Source organism: Podarcis cretensis, assembly GCF_951804945.1.
Source record: "Podarcis cretensis genome assembly, chromosome: 10".
NCBI classification, from domain to species: Eukaryota; Metazoa; Chordata; class Lepidosauria; order Squamata; family Lacertidae; genus Podarcis; species Podarcis cretensis.
In genome coordinates, this window is record NC_137179.1 from 36,070,537 (window position 1) to 36,088,340 (window position 17,804).

At 40.0% G+C, this 17,804-nt stretch overlaps 1 long non-coding RNA gene across 2 annotated transcripts in view; it reads right to left on the minus strand.

Annotated features, from left to right (window-relative positions):
• Positions 1-200: 200 nt before the first annotated feature.
• Positions 201-17,804, minus strand: part of LOC307224806 — a 102,387-nt gene continuing 84,783 nt past the window's right edge. For both annotated transcript variants that reach the window (XR_013842747.1, XR_013842748.1), the window contains 3 exons: positions 9,958-10,056; positions 805-959; positions 201-420 (listed from right to left, as the gene is read on the minus strand). This is a non-coding gene — a long non-coding RNA (uncharacterized lncRNA). The remainder of the gene's footprint in view (positions 421-804; positions 960-9,957; positions 10,057-17,804) is intronic.

The following is a 17,804-nucleotide window of genomic DNA, read 5'->3' on the forward strand; positions in this document are numbered from 1 at the left end:
CCTCTTAAGCATACATGTATTGGAAATTAAAGTTTAGTTACAGAACCCAAGTTAAATATGTTCATATATTTAACTTGTTTTGGGAAGAATTGAAACCACAATGTGCATCTCTAAGCACCTCCCTTTGAAAAATGTAAGCTACGAAGGATGACAAAATTGCCACAAGGAAGCAAGGAGACAAACAAAGACACGGACACACATTCACATCGATGCTTCAGACACACACATTTATTACGTCTCCCACTCTGGGAGCCTTTTGACGGCTATTTGTGCCTATTTACATATATTAAACTAGTTGTCATAAATAACAGCAATAAGGATAGCTGGTCTGTCAACGGACTCAACACAAATGACAAATGTTCAGAGGGCCATTTAACGTGGAGATGCGCTTGTGCTGAAATACGCTTTCGTTCATGGCTCCTAAAAGAGAAAATGATTGCATGGTTACCAAACCGTAAGTAAGAACTAAGGATATTCACCTCATGAAGTCATTTTTCAACTAGTCTCTTGGCCCTTGCTGGAATTATTTGCAGCAGGCCTGCCACTGCTTCATTTTCTGCTGACTCCATGTGGGCAATTTTTTATCTCATTATTAAAAGTGAACCTGGCAATTTTTTCAAAGCTTCCCTTTAGGTGTGGCTGAGTCCATAGTGCATCTTTTGTCTCAGAAATACATTGCTGAAAGCTCACTGTCACACGGAAAGAAAAAAAACCCTGAAAGTGATAAAAGTAAATTTTACAGATATCTATATAAACATATTTTAGACCAATATATACAGCCGACAGATGAAATGGACTGTTTACCTTGGGAAGAATAGCCTTTTCTTCTCTAAATCATCATTCAGACCTGAATGTCATCCAAAAGCGATTCTGCCTTCTTCAACTTAGCCATCATCTGGGACTGTGAGATAACCCCCATGGCACTGGCCTCCTTTACTGACTCCTTCATTATTAGCCTCCTGGTGGGTGAGATAGAATACAATGAATGTAATAACCATACTTCACACAACAGGCCCTCTCTCGCTTTTAAATTGAAAATCCCCTTATTACAAAACAAGGGGTGTTCTTTTTCTTCTACCTTTAAGTAGGACTGCCACATTCATTGGTTTTTACAAAAACGCAGCTGCTTTTTAAGCTACAGATAAATAGAATCTGCTAGGCGGTAATTCTCCTCAGCCTGAATTGCATTATTTTCTAAGAAGCTGGTGAGGAACACACACACACACACACACACACACACACACACTCATGCTCCCCCCCCCAAACACACAAAGTATATGAAAAAGGAAAGTTATTTTCCTTTCTAATTATAATTCTTCTGTTTCTCCACCATTAATTTGCAATGCCAAGCAAATCTCCTAAGGTCTTGTTGTTGTCTGTTTGCCAATGCAAACATAATTTTCTTTTTGTTCAATAAAACAATATTTTCAATAAAAAAAAAGAAATATTTTCTTTTTTGCTGTAGGAAAATAGATGACTGATTAAGATGATTGGATGGACTAATCTTCGGAAATAGCATCAGACAATAGAGATGCAGCTATAAAAACAAATAAATATCCTGAATAGGTGTATGGATGGCTAGGTTTGGATTTTCATTAACAGCTCAGACTAGTTGGTTATGATATCATCATAACCTTTTCATCCAAAAATATAGCTCTATTGTTATTATTAATTTTCTAGGATTATATATATATATATAATTTCTTAGTAGTAAGTTTTTTAGCATTATCTGTTGGTAATAATTGCCTCTGATTTCTCTCTAGATCCATGTATGCAAGTAAATTAGAACAAATGGAATACTATAATACAGCAAAGAAGGAGAAAAAAATACCAGTTATTGCATTTATTATCATAATTATTTATTGAATTTATATACCGCCCTATGCCCACAAGTCTCACTTACTATTTCCTATAATACATTATTAAACACTGAGGCTAAGTTAATTAGTTAAACAATGCAATTAAAATACTAATTCCTTAAAGTGCTGAGCACGTCAATGTAGTTTTAATCCAGGATGCCTTGGTGAAAGGATGTAAACTTTCTATGCTCATGTTCATTTAATGATTCTGCTGCGCAGAATTTTCAGACAAAGCCAACTTGCATCATTTAGTCAAAACAGCTCTTCCATTAAGGGTCTCCAAAACTCTGAGGACTGAGATGCTGTCTTACAGAGGTGCCAACGTGAATAAAATATGGAAGGTAAGCCCTGCTCCACATAACTGATAACAAAATGCAGCTCTCACACACCATTTGAATGGCAATGCACATCAACTTTTGGGGGACAGCCCCCTCAAGTAATTTATTGATTACTGATTTATTGATTTTAACAATTGATTAAAATACAGCTTAAAAATTAGAATCAGGATAAAATTAAATGCCTGTCCATGAAATTACAACCATAGGGGTTGGGAACCTCAAGTATATATCAGGACCAGCTATCCATGTTAGTCCCACATGAGCCGATAAAAGGCACAAAGAGGTAACATACAGAGTCCCATGGGGGGGGGGTTAAACTGGGTCCGGACTGAAGGCCAGGCAGAACAGCTCCATCTTGCAGGCCCTGCAGAAGGATTTCAAGTCCCGCAGGGCCCTGGTCTCCTGCAATAGAGTGTTCCACCAGGCTGGGGCCAAAGCTGAAAAGGCCTTGGCCCTAGTTGAGGCCAGTTTAACCTCCTTGGGGCCTAGGACCTCCAAAAATTTATTATTTGCAGACCGTAAGGTCCTCCACAGGGTGTACCAGGAGTGGCGGTCCCGTAAGTACATTTTAAAATGTAAAAATCCACCTCGGGGGGCACATTGGCCCCCCCAAAAGAGAACATGTCCACGTTTTCCCAGACATATGGCAATCCTACTTAATGACACATATGTTGTTGTTGTTGTTTAGTTGTGTCCGACTCTTCGTGACCCCATGGACCAGAGCACGCCAGGCACTGACTGCAAAACTAAATTCTAGTAATGCAAAAGTGGTTTTGGATACTTCACTTTACTATGCACAAAGGATATCACTGTAACAACAGTGGAATTATACATTTTGTTATAAAATACTAAGACTTTAATGCAAAATATTAGTATCAATGGATCATATATTTAGACTTCCCCACATGCATTGTAGTATGAAAGGCAATGTTCAAACTGAGATTTCAGAAATTGCAGGAATGAATAAAGGTGCTATCCCTTCTATAATTTCAAGTTCAGTTTCAATGCCTTCGGTGCTTTAAAAAAAGTAAGAGTGGAGGGAGAGTTCAAATTATTAAGGCAGTTCTTACCTGAAGCATTATTATTTAAATGTAATTCTGAATATTAAAAATGTGTAGTTAAAAAACCACACAGCTCTAGTAGGGTGGCACAGTCCAGAAATCTTGTCTGAATTCAAAATTATAACATTACTTTGGATTTATTGCTTGCAGAATTACAAATGAGCCATCTATTATAAGTGATGCTGTCTGCATTTTCTCCCAAAGCACATCCTTGTAAAAAGATACATAAATGCAGCTAACAGTGGTGACATTACAATGACATTCAAACGTGCTGCTGCAAAGAGGCCTCTTTATTCTTAGGTTATGGGTAGAAAACAGTGGGTGTCTGTAAGTTGTTTTTATTAGATGGGCAAGCCAATTGCATGGGCCAGAGTCCTAAGATGACTAAATTGTTCCACATAAAGAGCAGTAGAAGATGTATATCTGGCAGCCCAAATATCTGCGCAATGTGTATTTGCTGGCACCACAAGGGTGCTGTTGTGAGGTTTGTAGGTGTAATAGTAGTTTTTGGAAATTCCAAGTAAGTCATTATCTACTGGTGCAGGAAGACTATAGCAGACAGGGGCTGCGGCTGGGGAAACCCAGCCAGATGGGTGGGGTATAAATATTATTATTATTATTATTATTATTATTATTATTATTATTATTACGTATGTGACACAGAAATATGATGCCCTTGCAGCAATCTCCCCAGTAGTTCACAAGGCAGATGGTGGTAGATTTCACTTGGTTGAAAACTGTTCATGCAACAAGGCAAGCACTGATTTCCTGAACATATAAGGCTACCTAAGGCTAAGTAAGACCACTGGTTCAAGGGTCCTCAAACCTCCCAAAAAGAGTCTTGCAGCCCCTTAACACAGGAGTGGGGAACCTAAGACCCGGGGGTCAAATACAGCCTCCCAATTTTGCCTCGAGCCCCACCCACCAGTGACATGTGCCCCACGTGAAAGGTTGACCATAGGAAAATGCAATCTTTGGGCTGAAGGCAGTTCTCCATACCTGCCTTATTATGGCACCTGTTCTTTATTCACCACAGCATCTGAAGTAGTTTTAAAACCTGATTTCACTGTGGATTATACTTTTAGCAATTTAAATGTTGTAAACCACCTTAGAATCAAATTTAATGAAGGGCTGTATAAAACTATTATACAGTAAGCCGGCATCGTACTCACATTTAACTTGTTCCCATTCAGCTTTACACGTGTGTAAATAAATATTTTAAAAATTAAAAGGGGACAGAAAGTGGGTAGAGTTCTGGGGGAAATTACTTTGGCAATCCCGGCTGTCAATGAACCCAGTGGGTGCTGACTATACACGATTTTGGCTTTAGGTGTGATTCCTGGAACATAACCCTCATGTAAGTTGCGGGCTTACTATAAATAAACTCATGCAGATATGTTTCCTGGCCCTGAGATTCTTTAAGTGAGCTCTGAATCTGGGAGCATATACATGCAAAGTATGTACCACTGAGCAGTGGTCCACTCCCCTAATACTAAGCCCAACTATTGGTGCTGGGTCCTGGGCCAGTTGTCCCAGTACTGCTTCCTATAATCATTTTAAATGGAGGTGATGTGGACTGAACTTGCGGCCACTTGAATGCAAGCCATGCACCTCTGGGGAAGGGCTATAGCTGAGTGACAGAGCCTCTGCTTTGCATGCAGAAGGGCCTGGGTTTCTGAAATATACTTGGAGTCCTGTAGTGATTTCATGCTCTTTATTGCAGCTTGTAAAACAGTGATTGAATTACCCCCCAAGCCTCAGGCCAATCAGTTGTTGCATTCTAGGATCCTACTTGCCTATTGTTCTAGGATCCAAGGTTAGTACATAACAGTTTTCCATCCCCAAATCCCCAGCATCTCCAGGTAGGGATGAGAGAGATCCCTGTCTGAAATCCTGGAGACTTGCTTCCATTTAGTTTACATAACCCTGAGTTGGACTGACCAGTGGTCTGACTCAATATAAGGCAGCTTCCTATATAGATCCTTACATTCCACTACACTTATGGGACACCACATTTCTGGTAGCATGAAAGCATTGGGCAAGGAGTGAAGGAACTTCCCGTGCAGACATCATTTTAGAAATGGGATTTCATTATAGCTAAAGAAGTTTCAAATGTGTTGAATTAAAGCCAGCGCACTTTAGCAGAGCAGTGACATCTGTTAAACAAGGAAGGAGACTGCTTTAGCTGCTGTACTTGCAGGATGTGCCATGCTTATACCATTTAGCTTTCCCTTAGTGCTGCTTTATTTCTAAACAGAGAGTTGCTGGGGCTGAATCTGCCTGGAAGTCACAGCTTCTGCCTTAGAAGCTCAAGTTATGTAGGGAGCTGGTTGTGGCTGCTAAGTGGTGAGCAAAGTTGCTCCCCACACATCCATTTCTTTTATTACTTTTATTAATGCTCTTTTTCTTCTAGGGCTCAACCTAGCATTGGAAATGGGTACTGCATGGCAAGTGGAAGAAACACCTGTTTCTGTAGCTGGAGTGGTCCAAATATGATGTGGGATCATATTGAATATTATAACCTAGGAGTGCTCAATGCTGTCTATGCTGATTGGCATCAGCTCTGTAGGATTTCATACAAAGGTCTCTTCCAACTAAATCAGGACATACAAAGAATTGAACCATGGACCTTCTGTCTGCAAAGCTCTGCCACTGAGCTAAGACCCCTCCTTGCTAAGATACCAGGTATCTTATTTCATTCCACCCAAATACGTGATTACAGCAATCTCAGTGGAGGAAAGACTTATTATTCAGACAAAAGGGGACAAAGACACAGATATCTGCAGTCACGGTTCGCTAAGGAAGATAATTGGACACTTCATTTCCTCTGTGGCAATGCTCATTTTTTTAAAACAGGGCAACACACTTTGGACTATAAAGAAATTATAATGAAAGAAGACAGCATGAGCAAACATGGACCATTTACCTTTTGAACATGGTTACTTGATGATATTCTTTGTGTTTTATGAAAGATCAGGCTCATTAAGAAAGACAATGATTTTGGAAATGAGCTTACATCAAAATGAAAGTCTTAAAGCGTGGTCGCTAACAACTGTGCCAGGTAATGTTGTGTTTTGAAATGCTGACAGTGTACCTGGTCTTTAGTGCCAGTGAAACATCATAGACACCCCCAGTCTCAGCACCTGTGTGCTGGTGCAAGAGGTCAAAGGAATAAGTAATAGCATGTGGGTGGTCTAATTTAAAAACGAGCTAAGAAGTACACTGTGGACATGCCTAACTGAACAAGGCAATCAATACCAATTGACATAAAAGGTGATGAATTAAACCACTGAAGACACCTTTAAAAATTATAGTACAAAATAATTTAAAAATGACTTCACTCCAGATTTGGCAAAGTGCAACCTGTTTTGTGCAATGACTGTGGTTCTTTTTGAATAAGGATGCCTATCAAAGGTTTAATGGGGTATGCATGCACATTGCAGTGTAGGCATGATGAAGATCAGAGAGCTAGGATTTCTGATAATATTCCTCAAAAGGGTTATTTTTTGTTTCAGAAGATTGGAGAGCTGCTGCCTGCCACAATGCACAATACCAAGTTTCAGGGGTGTTAGTAGGTGCTTAAAAGACTTGGGACACAGACCCATAACACACGTTTGCATAAATATATACTATGCTTCTGGGAAAATTAAGAGAGAAGGTGTATGGAATCTCACTGGAACTGGAATCCGCCAAAGTCCCCAACTACCGGTACTCTGTAAGCAAAGTCATTAAAATGTGTGGGTTTTTTTTAAAGTATGGGTGAAAGGGGCAGAAGATCCAGGGCTTGGCACCAAAGACTCAGAGCTAACAACACTTATTTTAAGCTACCAGGACCAATGGACTGCCTGTGGTAGCTTCGTTTGCTCACAAATCTGATTTGACACACCAATGTCCCTGGCAGGGTTGGAGTAGCAGACCCAGTCCAACCACGAAGTGGCATCTCCTCTTGCTCCGCCACCTCTTCAGCCGACAGAGAACTGGTGGTAGAGGCAGCGTAGCAGGTGAGGTGGTAGTGGCGGCAGGGAGGGACGGCACTTCCTATTTCACCTCAAGCAGTAAAATGGGATGTGCAACCCCTGTGGAATAGAATACATCTTCCAGAAATCATGATTTTCCTGCAATTAATTAAGAACACAAAACAGAAGAGCCTTCTAGATCAGGCCAATTGCCCATCGATTCCAACATCCTACTCTCACAGCGGCAAACCAGATGCCTACGGGAATCCTAAAAGCAGGTCCTGAGCACAACAACACTTGTATAATATCACATTGGCTGAAGGCAACGTAGAGTTGCACCAACTAGATTTTGCCTGTCATCATCACCGTCATCATTTGCACTGTAATTGTTACACATAGGAAAGGCAATGTCTCACAAGCACGGAAGTCTCTTTATTACAATAAGCTATAGCTAGTCACATAGCATTCTCCAAGTACTACAGAAGCCACTGGGTCAGGCTTCCTTTTTGATCAGAGCAAGGAAATCCTGCTCTTGCTGGCCACCAATTGATTTTACCTTGTTCTCTCTCCACTTTTGCCTTGCAACCTGCCTCAGTCAGCCACAACCCGAGCTCAACACAATCCAGATCTAACAAACAGCCCTTTTTTCTTAAGCCATTAATAAGTGACAAAGCAGTAGGAGTCACATATCTGGTTCAACAAGTGCTCAACAAGTCAGGTTGTTCACATTTTCAGTGACAGGAATGTATTATGGGGCTTCTAGATATTTTCTGAATCAACATCATTTCTCCACATTCAGAAGAGAGGATGTGAAGGAAACATAACATACACATGTGTATCATTTCCTCTCAAGAACCACAAGTGGATAGCAAGGGCTAACTGTGCAATGGTCTAATCCATGGAAACTTTGTCATGCAGATGCTGCTGTGATGAATGAAAGGGATGTCTGGCTGTGCTAATAGAAACAAACGGAACAAACGGAACACTTCTAAGCCTATTGATTTCAGTTTCACTGACTGAGATCAATCAGATTTTAAAAGGCTTATGTTTGGCTGGATTGTATACATATTTGGGTCCAATATGGTGTTAGCAGTTTGCCTGGTATTAAGTGCAAGTGCTGTTGAACCTATTAGAAACAGTGACCACAGAACTGTCAAATTCAATATTTGTGGGATGTGAGTGTCCAATCCTGTCACATTTGATTTCAAAAGATTCAAAACTGAGGGGATTAATAACAAAGAAGCTGAAAGGGAAAAGCAAGAAAGTATAATCTCCCCCTCCAAAAAAAAAAAAAAAAAGTTTGAGGATTATTCAAACCACGATAAATAGAAGCTAAGCTACAATGTATATCACAGATGGGCAAAGATACAACTAAGGCCAAGAGGATGCCAGCATGGTCAACAAGGAGAGTCAAGGAAATAATTTGAGGCACGAAGGCCTACTTCAGAAAATTGAAGTCTTGCCCAAACAAGTTTAAGGGAAATGCTGGTGACAAGAGATGAAGTATGTTTAGGCAGAACTCAGAACTAGCTACTACAACATGTAGTAATGGTCACCATCTTGGATGACTTTAAAAGCAGATTGGACAAGTTCATAGATGATAAGGTTAGCAGTGGCTGCATGATGGCAATGTACTCTAGTAAGGTAAAAGGGTGCTGGGGCCTAAAGCACTGAGCTTCTTGGGCTTGCTGATCGGAAGGTCGGTGGTTCGAAACCATGCAACGGGGTGAGCTCCTCTTGCTCTTTCCCAGCTTCTGCCAACCTAGCAGTTTGAAAGCACATGAATGCAAGTAGGTAAATAGGTACTGTTGCGGCGGGAAGGTAAGTGGCATTTCTGTGCACTTTGGCACTTGTCACGGTGTCCCATCGTGCCAGAAGCATTTTAGTCATGCTGACCATGTGACCCGGAAAGCTGTCTGTGGACAAACACCGGCTCCCTTGGCCTGAAGCAAGATGAGCGCCGCACCCCATAGTCGCCTTTGACTGGACTTAACCGTCCAGGGGTCCTTTACCTTTTTTACCTTTATTCTCTAGTATCAGAGGTGGTGTGTCTCTGAATACCAGTTGCTGGGGAACACAAGTGGGAAGAGACCCATTGAGCTCATAATCTACTTGCAGGTTTCCTACTGTGTGAACAGGATGCTGCACTGGATGGAGAACGCAGCCATCATGGCCAGTGAGCCTCAAAGTGGGAATGGGTGTCTAATTTAGCATCAGCAATGTACATACTGTAGACAGATGATTACATGCACAGATCTCTGAACTGAAATGCAAGAATATTGGCTAGATAAAACACAAAGTAAGCTTTTATTATCTTAAGAACTTCCAGGGACTTCTGTACCTTTTTTGGTAAATGTGTTCTTAACTTCCAGTTTCTATTCTATTCTAGTCTATTCTATTCATTGAAGCTTAAAAAAAAGAAAAGGCTAGAGCAGCTGTCTGTTTGGGTGTTTCACTTGGGTGACTCACTTATTTACCGGGCCATTGTGTCTATCACGTTTGATAACTAAAGGGAAATCAATTTAACACAAATAACTTTTAAACTCATTCACCCCGCCAGCACCTCGCCCCAACTTCTTAATAATCCACAGAGTGCAACAGCACAGCTAAGTTTAGAAAGTTTTATAGAATTAAAGCAACTGAAGCATAAATCACCCAGGATGGCAAAGAACTGAGATGCAGGTTGGAGATGAAATCTAAAAACTAATTAAATTCAACAAGCGCCTCTCAAAAGGCAACATACCAGCTTAGCCTCCCATGCTAATATCACATTTTAGGAGAATGTAATAAATGGAGGGTCTTTCATGGCTGTAGTTTTCACAGTTTGATTGTACAGCAAAACCTGAGTGGGGAAGAAGGGGGTGTGGGAAGAGAAACACAACCAAGATTAGATGCATGGATTACAGTATTGAAAAGATGCCAAGGTCGAGATAAAAAGAATAGATAAATTAAGGCTTGCGAGGAGCTGAATTTGAAGCCAACTAGCAAAAAAGGATTGAACCTTATTACCTCTAGTCACTGAGAAATTCCCCAGATGGTTGGACGTAATTTGAAAAGGTCAGGGGGAGAAATCCTTCACAGTGTTATAGCTTCATGGTTTAAGGGCGTACATTTTGTGAGGTGCCAACTCTAATCATTTTTATTGACTTGCTATCGAAAGACAGACAAAGGAGAGGCATGGCAGACAGTCAACATACCGTATATCCTGTCTTCTCAAGAAAAAATCTGAGAATTTTCTGAATCTTAAAAGTCTGCTTTATGATAAAACAGATCACAGATAAATCCGATTTGCACGTCTCATGTTCATTTGGCATATGATGTGAGAATAAACTCAGTGCTCCTAAGAATTTAAAAATCAGATTAAATTTAGCAAGTAAATTGTATTTATCTAAACTCCAGACCATTTACATAGATTATGGGAGCAACCCTAACACCCCTGATGTGAATGGATGGGGGAGGTTAGATTGAAGCACAGACACCTCTCTGTTGACTTTCATCAACAGAGGTAAGAATCACTGAGGGGAGGAGCTTCAATGCCGCCAGGCCTGATCTCTACCCAAGCAAACAGGAGGCTACAGAGGGTTTCACAGGTGGGCCAGAGCTAAGTAAGACAAGGATCTTCTGTATCTTATGCCATTCTGTTTTCAGGTGAGGGGCCTGTTTCAAGCTTCTCTATTGCACCAGCTTGGAAGAGAACAGAGCCTTGCCACCTTCTGCCATGACTAGCTGGAGTCCCCAGGGCTTTGGATGTGGTAATTCCTCTGCTTTTCCAATTGTCCCCTGCATAGGGTTAGGTTCTGACTGAAATCCTAAGCACGCTTTACTTGGGAATAAGCCCCAATGTAGTCATGAATGGATAATAGTATTAAACTTGTTTTGGAAGGAATTGGAATTTACCATACAGGAAGGGGTTCAACAATTTGGATCTGAAAGTGGTAGTTATTTAAAGTGGTAGTTCTTAAAACTATGCCCCCTGATTTAATGTACTCTTTGCTGTTAGCAGGGCTGGATTTTTTTTAAAAAAAATCTATTAAATTTGTTTAATGTTAACCTATCCAAATGACTTGCAATCAACATGGCAGCAGCAGAATTACAGCCAGGCTTTCTTCTCCTCATGCAATTTCAATCCAGTAAGATGTACAACACATAAATTCTATCATCCACTAAACCTTGATGAAGATTAATTAACATTAGATTTTCTTTCACTACAGAGTCATTTGTCTTGCAGCCGTACCACGCAAAATCAGTATTCACTGTTCAATTGCTGCAAGACATTTGTAATGGACTTTTCAAAGTATGGTTCTGTGACTTCATCTGCCACATTATGTTTATGGAACCTGCCTCAAATCTCACTAAACAGTTTCCACTTGAATAGGAAAGAGATTTCGATATCTTTCCACATTTCCTCTGCCTAAGACCAATACATTCAGAGCAACAGACAACCAAACTGTACTTTTTCAACCCTCCAGCATGATGCCATTTTAGAAGACAGAAAGGGTTAACAGACCACACTTATTAAAAGGATTGTGAAGACTGAGCATTGTTTCAGTAACTGAAGTTGAGGCTTTCAAATAAACTGGGACTGTCTGGTGCTGCGTGTGTGTATAGGTGTGTGTGTGTACAATTTTTTAAAACAGCAACACTTCCTTCAATTATTTAAAGGGTTGAAACAAGAAAACTATTTGCATATGTTAACCAGGGAAAATTAAACATGCATTTAAACAGTTGAACTGCAATGCTTTGAAACTGAAATTAGTCAGTGTTTAAAGTTGTCCCCCATTGTTGCCACTGTTGCTGTCGCGGGGCATAAAGAGAAAATAAAGCCATGCCTGAATACTCTGGAAGTAGCAAGTAAAGCCTGGAGCTTAGTTAAACAGCAGACACTTTGAAAAGATGCCTGAGAAGGTATCTACTACTATGGCAACCTGCCTTCACTTTAACTTCATCTGCTGATGCCCTTCTCTGAGTGAGCCCTCCTTCAGAGGGTGAGGCAGATGTCAACTAAGTAGGGAACTTTTCCAGCTGCGGTAACCCAGTTCTGGAATTCTTTAGAAATCCTCATTTGCAACCGAGGTGATTGTCTCTTAGGTGCCAACTAGAAACATCTTAAGCAGGATACATCTGTAAGCTTTTATTTCTTGCTTTTGAGAACTGACAAATCACTCTTATTTCCACTCCATGTCACGGTCAAGTGTTCACCTATCAGTCTGCTCTATCCCATTCCCACATAAATGTGCTATTTAATAAAACAAATCTACACAAAATGTCACATTTAAAGAGGTTTTTAACATGTGTTTTCTTTCAAATAACTACAATTATCACTATTAAAACAATAAATTATAAAAGACAGCTCTCTCACAACAGAGACAGCACAAAACAATCTTCTGGATTTAACACAAAAGCCTTGGTGAATAAAAAGGTCTTCACCTGGCATCAGAAAGAAGCCACCAGATGAACTTCTTCTTGGTGAGGTGATTCCAAAGACAGAGTGCCATATGGAAAAGGCCCTTTGCTTAATAGTCACTTCACGTTATATGTTGGAAGCAGGATCTCCAAAGGGACTGTTAAGGTTCAGGAAGGCATCTGCAAGAGGAGGCAATCTTTCAGGTAACCTGGTCGTAAGCCATTCAAAGCTACATTGATTTAGACCAGCTCTGGGTTTGTAAATGGATATGGAACTAGTGCAGTTGTTAAGTCACTGGCATAATACAATCAAAATATCCAGTCCCATTTAATAATCTTGTGGTTCTGTTTTGTGGTTCTGTGCATGGTGACCTCATGTACAATGGTCTAAGAAGAGTTTCCCGAATGTGAATAACTATGGCAAAACTCATATCTTTATTCCTTCAGCAACTGGAATTTCCCATGACATTACAGCAGCTCAGCCAATTACTGCCAGCAGCTCCCCACCACCCAGATAAACACAGCTCTTTATAGTACAGATAAAGATGTTTTAAGAATGCAGCTCAGTTTTGAGTGACTCCTCCTGATTTACAGGCCTTACTGTGTTAGCCACTGGATATCTCATTTGGTTCTGTGACTTATGTATTGGGTTGTTAATAGCCTATAGATAGGATAATAAATAGCTGGACCTTTCATTAAAATTACAACCAGACATTATTTGGGAAGAGCTGACATGCATTATATTACTGAGAATATATCCAGGCTTGATCATCTCTAAAAGTGCTCATTAAAATATTCACAAAACTCCTTAGAAGCATAGCTTTTTGTATTTCAACCCTTTAAAAAGAAACTAGACTGTTAAGGGGGCTCTGGAAAATGTATGGTTCACTTGCTAACTGCAATGTTTATGCATTAGAGCCAGCTTACCCACTAAGAAAAAATGAGAGATATTTGGAGGCAGATAATAAAAATAGAAAAGCCTTGTGAATCTATTGTATATACAAGTTTCATTTTACCAAATCTCTCATGTGAACATTGATTTAGCTCCAGGCAATAATATCATGAGAATAAGCTTTCAAAAATGAGGTTTGGGAACAATGCGATTAAATTTTGTATGTGCTGCAGCAGAATCTGATTAATATTTCATCACCTTTAAAAGAGAAAAAAGGTGTAAAGAATTCTTTGTCCTTTACAAATCATAGTAGCTTATTTTAGCATTTTGTTTGAGTGATTAGTGCTTGCAAATCTGAACCAGAATATAAACCTTAGATAAAACAATCAACGTTGTTTTGAAGGGGAGTGCTAATATTTTATCCCATCAAATACTTTTCAAGATTAGACTTCTAAGCACCTCCACAATCCTGGTAGACAAATTTCAAGAATACAACCAAAAGAGCAAATACAGTACTAGAAGACTTACAGCACAATCTTATGCATGTCTACTCAGAAGTCCCATTGGCTTCAATGAAACATACTTCCAGCACAGGAGCATAGGCATGAAGCCTACATTTGCCAGTAAAAAGGAAATGCAAGAAAGATCAGCAAAGCTACACAACCTACACCATACTGAGTATTTTATAGAAAGGCAGGGTATAAATGTCAAAAATAAATAACAATAGTAGGGGAGGGGGATTCTAGCATTCCAATATGAGTCAACCTCTACCTAGTCAGAAGGTACCAGATTTTCAAAGACATTTCAGCTCTGAGGATACAATCTTTGAATTTATGTGCCCCACATCAATATTTCATTTTGAAAATGACAAAATGCAGGTGCTCATTTCCCCAGGGCTCTTATCGCAAACAGATACATGCCAAATCAGTGTGCTCAACATGCCATTTTGTCAATTCCCAAGAATATCACTTCTGATCTAAATCTGCTTGCAAGATCAACTGTCATGCGAAACAAGCGCCAGTAAATCCTAATCCCTATGACAATATGGACCTTCTTTTTCTTATTGCTTTTCCAAATTGGCAGTAGCTACTACACTTCTACAGGCATTACTAATGTGTGTTAATTTAACATACCAGGATAGCACACAATGCAGATGAATGCACTGGCTCTGCTGCGCTGTCATTTATCAACTCTGCTCTACCCAAGTGTTTTAGAACCCTGATTTTTTGGGTGGCTTCCATGACTGCAGAGGTTCCTGGCTTTAGAAGGTTCCTCTTTAACTCTTAGCTGATAAAAATGTTGAGCAGGCAGAGCTCTCATGCTCATGCTACACCTTCCCTTATGTATTTCTTTAACACACATTACAAATGCCCGAGGGGGAGCAATTGTTCTTAAGGACTCTCAACTTCTGGGAGACTGGATGGCTGTTTACACAATTTAGCAATGCAAATCCAAATTGTGTATCTATACAACATGAAAATATCACAACAGGCGACTATGATAACAATGGTTGATAGAAAAGGTTTAATAATGGTTGGCAGTAATTGTTTAATAATTTACTGGAGAGGGATAGACACATACCATTTCCCATCTTTTGACTAATCTCAGGAGTTTATAGCATCTACCTTGCACACTACAAAAGAAAAGAAAAGAAAAGAAAAGAAGCTAATGCTATTCTAGGCTGCATCAACAGAAGGAACCGTCCCACTTTATTCTGACCACACTTGGAATATTGTGTCCAGTTCTAGACACCACAAGTTAAGAAGGATATTAACAAGTTAGAATGTGTACAGAGGAGGGTGTCTAAGATGACCAAGGATGTGAAAACCAAGCCTTATTAAGAATGGTTGAGGGAGTTGAGTATATTTAGCTTGGTAAAGAGGAGACTAAGAGGAGCTATGATAGCCATCTTCAAATATCTAAAGGGAAGACAGAACAAGCTTGTTTCCTCCTGGTCCAGAGGCTACGATCCTCGGGGTCTCGTCCAGCCCCACAATTCTATGATTCTATTATTTAGTTTTTCTTTTAATTACAGGCTTAAATCTAAATTCATTTAAGAAGCAGCTTTCAACAAATGTCCTTAGGCATAATTAGTTTAAATACTATTAAATATTGTTATGAGTTTGGAGACAAAGGTAGGCTGTATGCTTGAGGCCCCTTCTAATTCCCGGATACAGGGCAGATTCAATTCCTGGAAGAGCCAAGATAGCTTCCTGGTGGGGTAATGGCTTTCTAAGGATGGGCTATTAAGGAAACAAAGGAAGTTGCTCTGTGCCAAAGAGAAAATGGATGGGCCCCCTGCCCTGAACTCACTGGTAGTTAGAAAGACAAAGGACAGAGTTGGGAGTTGTATGTGAGAGTGAGAAGCGAGAAGCAGCAAGTTGCAGGATGGGCAGCTGGGAGAGACAGAGCCGTGCCCAATTCCTGTTTGAATCGATCCTGCAACTGTGGGAAAAGCAAAAACTTTTTGAGGTGTCAATGCTGCAAGCCCCTCTATTGTAGGCTCAGGTTGTGTATTTGTGTAAACACACCATGTATCATAAAGCTACCACAATCTCAACTGCCCCTCATTCCAAGGAAACCAAACCCTTCAAAGGAGCCCTGGAACCCCTGGAATCTTGCATCGTCCAGAGATTGGGTGGCATGCAACAATATACTTCTGCTTGAGGTTCTGTGAAGAAGGAAATATTACAATCTGGACCTCCTCCAAATGTGATGATTACCAGCTTCTTTCAACACAAATGACATGTATATGATATGAAACTGATATATTAACATAATTTTCTAGTGAGTTTAACTGATCAAGACATAATGAGGAAATCAGCCTTGTGTCTGCAGAGGAGAAATAAGAATGGTTGTTGATCTTGCTATGACACTGCGACCCTTGTAGGATCTAGAACTAACATAAGTGATATCTTGAGGATCAGACCTCGAAAATCCCTCATGCATTGGAAAGTTTGCTGACAATACTTTTGCTGAATGGTTTTCACAGAAACACACAGCATTACGGCTTCTTCTGCTGATACCACTAAAACAAGGTCCAATATTTTATCAACCTCTGTTCAGCTTTAGCTGCAGAGTTGCTTCCCTCTAGCTCTGCAGTTTCCTATCTTTATTAGTCTTGAATTATTTAATACTTATATTTCAGTAGCACCAAGAGACTGTGAGGGGGCTCACTGGAGCTGTGGTGCTTTGCATTGCACAAAGACAGGCATCATTCTTGCCCTAAAGGTCTTATAAGCAAGTTTAAAAAAAATAATGCTGCAAGATTGTTACTATTTGACCTTGATATTTTCATGTTATCCCATCATTTTCTCACCTATAAGACATTGATGCTGCATTTTGTTGTTAGACTGATATGTAATCCTTAGGCTCAAATCCTAACAACATTTATGAAGTAATCCTATTAAACTGCATGGGATTTCCTTCTGAGTAAACGTGATTAGGATTCAACTCTTTCTTCAAGTGCCTTAAGAGTGCTGCAACCATGTATTGCACAAATAGGCAATTCCTGGTAATGTTTGTATAATTCTCAATCTGTACAAACACCTTATCATGTACAAACATTCCTAGTAGTTACACTTTAGGCTGTACAGGTGAGGGAATTACAGAACTGTATTTTTTTAAAAGAAAAATTCTCTGCACAAAGAAAACCATAAAGAGTTACGGCTAGACTTATCTCTGCCATACAAGTTTTCTACGTATGAGAGGGCTTTCTTTGAGGAGGATGAGCATTCAAAAGCACAATGCCTCACCAACAGTCTAAAATGGTGCAGCCCACGAATGATTCCACCACATAATAAAGTGGTTTGTGTAGCTTAAGTCTGACAAAGCAGGGTCAGCAAACAAAAAATGCCATAATATCTCTGTCACTACAATGCAGTGGGTTTTCATCGATTACAATTTTAACTAATCCTTTCCAGTGCTGGATTAAACCCTGTGGAGACCCCTAGGTAGTCAAAATCTTGGGCCCCTCTCGTGTGTGCTCTAGTGGGATAACACTGAACTAAGAAAGCTTGATTATAATTTTATTTCAAGATCAAGTCAATATTATTTTGATTTGTTGTTGCAGGACCTCTAAAAGGCATGGGGCCCATAGGCCAGTGCCTACTCTGCCTATTTGGTTATCTCAGAGCAATGTACAGAGTTCTCCCATTGTGGCCTTACAACGACCCTGTAGGTTGGACTGAGAGAAGGTTGTGGCAGAGCAAGAATTTCAGCCAGAATCCATCTGGTTAAATCTGTTCTCGCCGCTGCAACTCACTCTTAAGGAACACAAGAACAGCCCTGCTGGA